Genomic DNA, 7,939 nt, shown 5'->3' with positions numbered 1-7,939 from the left:
ATATTTAAGTATCAAAGAGAAAGGCAAATAAAACATTTTATTTGCAATTTCTGCTAAAAAGTAAAACATACATGCATGTAAAAGTGTCATTCTTCATTATCTGTAGTCATTCTTTACTGTGACAAAAATCTTTATAAATATAGGAAATTTTGATCTTTATGTTAAATTACAAAGATTTCATGTAAAAAAAAAGGAAGACAACATATGAAAAGTCCAATCTTAACTTCTGTAACAGTGATATCAATAGCTAACATTTGTTGACTGTTTACTTTGTTGAAGGAACTATTCTAAGGTCTTAATATCTATTTTTTTATTCAATCCTCACATTTTACAGCTGATGACCTGATGCACAGCACAATTAAATAAGTTTTCCTTTGCTGCTAAGTGAAAGAACAGGCCCCAAATACACTTTCAACTACCCTGAGAACTGACACTTTTTAGAAATGTAGTTGTTTTATAGCTTTGATAAGTGGTTTATTTATATTACCTAATTTACCCTCTATAAAAACATTCTAAGATTGGTATTATTTCTGAAATTTCTTGGATAAGAAAACTCAGATTCAGAGATGAAAAATGATAACTATTATATGATAAAGCTGAGATTCAAATCTAATTTACCTATATGCAAGATGCTACCAGACACTACAAACTACCACCAATAAAGACAGATCCTTGTAAGCCATGCCTTTCCCATGTAACAAAAGTGATGTCATAATATTAACACAGTATGACAATAATACACTTATAAGAAAAGATATGTGCACCCCCATGTTCACTGAAGCATTATTTACAATAGCAAAGACACGAAAACAACCTAAGTGTCCATTTGATGGATGAATAGAGAAAATGTAGTATACACATGTACGATGGAGTATTATTCAGCCATAAAAAAGAAAAACCCTGCCATTTGTTACAATATGGATGAACCTTGATGGAATTATGCTAAGCCGAATCAGAGAAAGGCCAATACCATATGATCACACTTATATGTAGCATCTAAAACAAACAAACAAAATCCCCAAAACTCAAAACTCATAAATATAGGGCACAGACTTGTGGTTGCCGGAAGCAAAGGAGTAAGGGGTGGGTGAAGATGGTCAAAAGGTACAAACTTCCAGTTGTCAAATAAATAAATCATGGGGACATAATGTACTGTGACTATAGTTGATAATACTATATTGTATATTTGAAAGTATCTAAGAGAATAGATCTCAAAAGTTCTCATCATAAGAAAAAAATTATAACTACATGCGGTGATGAATGTTAACTAAACTTATTGTGTTGATTATTTCACAACATATCCATATATTAAATCACTATATTGTATGTCTGAAACTAATATAAACTTATATGTCAATTATATATCAATACAAAAATTAATGAGAATTAGTTATCAGAGATAAGTAAACTAGTGACCTTACAAATCCTTTGTCAATAAAAGATAGCTAAGATTAATTTTAATAAAAAAGGAAAGATAAACCCAGAATAGTGGCTTTTAGCCATTTTGGACATGGTCATACATGCATAACACAACATACACATATACAATTTTAAGTACAGTTTAATATAGTTTGGATATTCACAAAGCTCATCTAGTGGAACAACTAATGAAGAACCTGAGAAGCTGAGGCAGTCCCCATGAAATTGTGGCACTGAAAGATGAGCATATAAGTTTTCAAAAGCATATATCTCCCAAATCAGTTTTCCATAATGCTTATCTCATTATAAATGAGTATGTAGGCAGAGGCGATAATATGTCAGCATTCATTTTTCTTATCTTTCTATCTCATAGCTTTAGACTCCTATTATGTGTAAGATACCATGTTGAGATGAGCTCTGGAGATATAAAGAGAGATGATATAGTCACTTAGTGTTCAGTGATGAAATTATATGTACACATATGCTTACACACAGATACACACAAAGAGGCAGACACAGAGAAAGGAAGACAGTGAAAGACAGAGGCAGAGAGAGGCAAGAGAGACAGAGTGATAGAGAGAATAAACTGGCACTACAAAACATGGTAGTTACAGCTTGTTATGGGGGCCCACAGAAGGGTCACTCGTTATCTAACAAAGATGAGGGAGGACACCTACAATTGGGCAGCAAATAGGACTTTCACATAGAAAAAATGGGCATATTTCGCCCACAATAATATGGAGATGAGGGGTGATATGATCAGAGCTGTGAATTACAAATATTTAATTGGCAATATTCATAGTATGTGTAAGGCACCATGAGTCTTAAACAATTAGATGAGTCAGGACTGGGGACAAGGAAAACAATTAGAAGACTATAATAATAGTTGAAAAAAGGAAATTAGGAAGATTTGAACTAGTGTGGTAGCCACAGACCTGGAAAGAAGGAGAGAGATGAGAGACGAGTAGAATCAACAGAAGTTAATGAATAAGGAAGGTTATAAAGATGATATGCTAAAAGATTCATAGTTCTTGAACTATCATGCCTGGGAGAATTGTGAGATTAAGAAAGCCTAGACAAGAAGCTATTTTTGTGAACTGCACTTTGGGGCTATAGAATGTGAAATACCAGCAAGAGATGCCAAATAGAGGTGTCTAGCAGGTAACTGTAAAATTAGTAACTCTATTTTGGACAGGTATTGAATCCCCTGCTTAGAAGTGGGAACTGTAGTTCGTCACTTATTCTTTTATTGATTTTAATGGCATGCCAAGCACTATACAAGGCACTGAAGAAGCGAATATAAATATGATAAAACAATTGGCCTTCAGGATCTCAGAGATGTGTGGTAACTTGTATCCAAGAGGGCCATCATTAATTCCTTCCCTCCTTATAATGTTTTTTTTTTTAAGTTTATTGGGGTAACATTGGATAATACGATTATATAATTTTCAGGTGTACATTATAATTTGACATCTGTATATTCTATTGTGTGTTTACCACCCAAAGTCCAGTTTCCTTCAGCTACCATACATTTGATCCCCTTTACCCACTTCGACCTCCCCGTATCCCCCTATATTTGACCTGCTTTAGCTGTCTACCTGCCTGCTCCTCCCCCGCCCTCTACCCTTTGGTAACCAATAGTCTATAGTCCATATCCATGAGTCTCTGTTTGTTTGTCCCATTCATGTGTTACTTTTAGGTTTATAGCCTACATATAAGTGATATCATGTGATTTTCAACCTTTTCTGTATGGATTATTTTGCTTAGCATGATTATCTCGAGGTCCATCCAAGTTGTCACAAATGGCAGTATTTCATCTCTTCTTATGGCTGAGTAATATTTCATTGTATATATGTACCACACCTTCTTTAGCCAATCATCTATCATAGGACACTTTGGTTGCTTCCATGTCCTGGCCACTGTGAATAATACTGCTATGAACATCGGTGAGCAAACATCTTTACGGATATGGGTTTTTGAGAATTTGGGGTAAATACCCAGTAGAGGGATTGATGGATCAGATGGTAGATCAATTCTTAGTTTGTTGAGGAACCTCCATACTGTTTTCCATAGTGGCTGTACCAATTTGCAGTCCAACCAGCAATGAATGAGGGTTCCTTTTTCTCAGCGTCCTCTCCAACATTTGTTACTACCTGTCCTGTTGATTATAGCTATTCTAACAGCTGTGAGATGGTATCTCATTGTGATTTTGATTTTCATTTCCCTAATAGCTAGCGACGGGCATCCTTTCATATATTTGTTGGCCATTTGTATGTCCGCTATGGAGAAGTGTCTGTTCAGGTCCTCCGTCCATTTTTTGATGGGATCGTGTGTTTCTTTTGTTGTTGTTATTGATTTGTATGGTTTCTTTGCATATTTTGGATATTAGGCCCTTATCAGAGGCGTTGCTTACAAATATATTTTCCCATTTGGATGGTTGTCTCGTTACCTTGTTGACAGTTTCTTTTGCTGAGCAGAAACATTTTAGTTTGATGTAGTCCCATTCATTTGTTTTAGCTTTTACCTCCCTTGCCTTTGAGGTCAAAAATCATAAAATCCTCTTTAAGTCCAAGGTCCTTGAGTTTATGTTTATGTTTTCTTCTATGAGTTTAGGTCTTATGTTTTCTTCTATGCATTTTATTGTTTCCAGTAGTATATTCAGGTCCTGAATCCATTTTGAGTTAATTTTAGTGTGTGGTGATAGACAACAGTCTAGTTTCATTCTTTTGCAGGTGGCCTTCCAGTGTTCCCAGAGCCATTTATTGAAGAGGCTTTCTTTTCTCCACTGTATGTTTTTGGCTCTTTTGTCAAAAATTATTTACCCTGGACTCTCGTTTAAATATAGTTTTACTTCTGGACTCTCGATTCTGTTCCACTGGTTCGTGTGTCTGTTTTTCTGTCAATACTATGCCGTTTTGATTACTGTCGCTTTGTAGTGTAATTTGAAGTCAGGCAGAGTGATGCCTCCAGCCTTGTTCTTTTTTCTCAGGATGGCTTTGGCGATTTGGGGTCTTTTGTGCTTGCATACAAATCTGATGACTTTTTGTTCTATTTCTTTAAAAAAATGCCGATGGGATTTTGATGGGGATTGCATTAAATCTGTATAATGCTTTAGGCAATACGGTCATTTTAACTATGTTGATTCTTCCAGTCCAAGAACGCAGAATATCTTTTCATTTCTTTGTATTTTCTTTGATTTCTTTTAAGAGGGTCTTGTAGTTTTCATTATATAGGTCCTTCACATGTTTCATTAAATTTATTCTTAGGTATTTTATGCTTTTTGTTGCAGTCGCTCAAGGAATTATGTTTTCTATTTCTTTTTCTGACACTTCATTATTAGAGTTCAGGAACGCTATGGATATTTGAACATTGGTTTTGTATCCAGAAACTTTACTGTATTTGCCTATTATTTCTAGTAATGTTCTTGTGGATTCTTTAGGGTTCTCTATATAGAGAATCACGTCATCCACAAATAGTGAGAGTTTGTCTTTTTTGTTTCCTATTTGGATGCTTTTTATATCTTTCTCTTGTCTGATTGCACTTGCTAGGACCTCAATGTTATATTGAATAACAGTGCGATGGTGGACAGCCTTGCCTTATTCCTGATCTTAGGGGGAAGGTTTTTAGTTTTTCACCATTAAGTATAATGTTGACTGAGGATTTGTCATAGGTGGCCTTTATATGTTAAGTTAATTTCCTTCTATACCTATTTTTTTAAGTGTTTCGATCATAAATGGATGCTGCATCTTGTCGAAGGCTTTTTCTGCATCTGTTGATATGATCCTATGATTCTTATTTTTTAATTTGTTTATGTGGTGTATCACAATAATTGATTTGCATATAATGAACCATCCCTGTGTACCTGGGATAAAGCCCAGTTGATTGTTGTGTATAATCTTTTTAATATGTTGCTGTATTTAGTTCACTAGTATGTTACTTAGGATTTTTGTATCTGTGTTCACAAGAGATATTGTTCTGTAGTTTTCTTTTTTGTGTTATCTTTACCAGGTTTTGGTATCAGGGTAATACTGGCCTCCTAAAATGAGTTGGGAAGTATTGCCTTCTCTTTGATTTTTCGGAGGAGTTTGAGAAGAATAGGTATTAAATCTTCTTTGAATGTTTGGTAGAATTCACTGTTGAAGCCATCTGGTCCTGTACTTTTAATTTTTGGTAGGTTTTTGATGATTGCTTCAATTTCCATATTGCTGATCAGTCTATTTAGATTTTCCATATCTTCTTGATTCAGTCTGGGAAGATTGTATTTTTCTAAGTACTGGTCCATTTCTTCTAGGTTATTAAATTTGTTATTATAAATTTTTCATAGTATTCTTGCATGATCCTTTATATTTCTGCAGTGTCTGTCATAGTTTTCTCTTTCATCCCTCATTTTGTTCTTTGTGTCCTTTCTTTTTGTTCTTTAATGAGTCTAGCCAGGGGTTTGTCCATTTTATTAACCTTCTCAAAGAACCAGCTCTTTGTTGCATTTAGTTTTTCTATTGTTTTTTTTGTTTGTTTGTTTTGTTTTCTTTTCAACTTCATTTATTTCTCCTCTAATTTTGATTATTTCTTTCTGTCTGATGACTTTAGGCTTCATTTGTTCTTCTTTTTCTAGAATTTTAAGAAAAAGCGTTGGATTATTTGGGCTTGTTCTTGTTTTTGGAGATAAGCCTGTAATTATATGAATTTTCCTATTATGATATCTTTGCCTTGTCCCGAAAATTTTGATATGTGATACTATCATTATCATTTTTTTCTGTGTATCTCTTGATCTCTCTTTTTATTTCTTTTGTGACCCAGTTATTCTTCAGCAGTATGTTGTTTAATCTCCATGTATTTGTGGTTCTTCCTGATTTCTTTTTGCAATTGATCTCTAGTTTCAAAGCATTATGATCACAGAATATGGCTGGTATTATTTCAACCCTCTTATATTTTTTGTGGCTATCTCTGTGTCACAGTATGTGGTCGATCTTTGAGAACGTTCTCTGTGCACTAGAGAAGAATGTATAATGATCTGTTTTGGCATGGAAGGCTTTGTATATGTCAATTATGTCCAGTTGGTCTAATTTGTCATTTAAGGATTCTATTTCCTTACTGATTTTCTGTTTGGATGCTCTCTACATATACAACAGTGGCGTATTACGGTCCCCTACTATGATAGTGTTTTGGTCTGTTTCTCCCTTTAGTTCTGTTAGTAATTGTTTTACATATTTCGAGGCTCACTGATTGGGAGCATAGATATTAATAAGTGTTATGTTTCTTGGTGCATGATTCCTTTTATCATTAGGAAGTGTCCCTTGATATCTGTCTTTATCTTTTTTTATTTTGAAGTCTAGTTCATCTGATATGAGTACCGCTACTCTTGCTTTTCTCTGAATGCCATTTGCTTGAATTATCATTTTCTACCCTTTCGATTTGAGTCTATATCTGTCTTTGGAGCTAAGATGTGTCTCTAGAAGGGAGCATATGGTTAGGTTTTGTTTTTTGATCCATTATGCAATTCTGTGCCTTTTTATTGGTGAGTTCAGTCCATTTATATTTAGGGTGATTATTGAAATATGAGGTTTTCTTATAGCCATTTTATCTTTTGCTTTCTGGTAGCTCAGTGTTTCCATTGCTTCCTTGTCCTTGTGTTTCTATTTTCTTTATTTTGGTTGACTTTTGTGGGATTTCCATCTGTTTCTTCTTATTTTTGTCATACACTTTAGTTCTGGATCTTTGATTTTTGGTTACCATTACAAATATGTAAAGGATAGTTTTTATATATATATATATATATACACACACACACACACGCACACACACACAGACACAGACACACATATATATGTACATATATGTATATATGTATATATATACACACACATATATGTACATATATATGTATATGTGTGTGTGTGTGTGTATACATATATATATACAGTCATCCATTTTTTCTGCAGGTGCCTTATCTCCATTCCCTTTTGCGAATTTGGATCTTTGAATCCTCCCTTTTTCATTCATTGTTATCTCAATTCGTTCCTACGTATGCTGAACCTTCATTACTATCTTAGTATAGCAATTTTCTTCTTATTATTTAAGCTTATAATACCCTTTTCTCAGTAAGGATTGCACTCCTCTGCTTCTATTTGCCTGATAGTCACTTTACTCTTAATTATGTTTTTTTCTGCATTTTGTTTTAGGTGAGCTGACATCTTTCAGTATTTCCTATAGTGCAGGCCTTGTAGTCGAGAATTCCCTCAATTTTCGTATATCTGGAAAGGTCTTAATTTCTGCTTCATATCTAAAGGAGAGCTTAGCTGGATACATTATTCTAGGTTGGTAGTTCCTTTCACTTAAAAGTTTAAATATTTGATTCCATTCATTTCTGGCTTGTAAGGTTTGTGCTGAGAAGTCTGTTGATAATCTAATGGGTTTTTATTTTTTAGTTACCATTTTCTTCTCCCTGGCCTCCCTGAGAATTCTATTTTTTCATTGATTTTTGATAACTTTAATACAATGTGTCTTGGTGAAGGCCTTTTTG

Source organism: Pteropus medius, unplaced genomic scaffold, assembly GCF_902729225.1.
Source record: "Pteropus medius unplaced genomic scaffold, Ma_sr-lr_union100, whole genome shotgun sequence".
Lineage (NCBI taxonomy): Eukaryota > Metazoa > Chordata > Mammalia > Chiroptera > Pteropodidae > Pteropus > Pteropus medius.
This window is presented reverse-complemented; position numbering follows the sequence as displayed.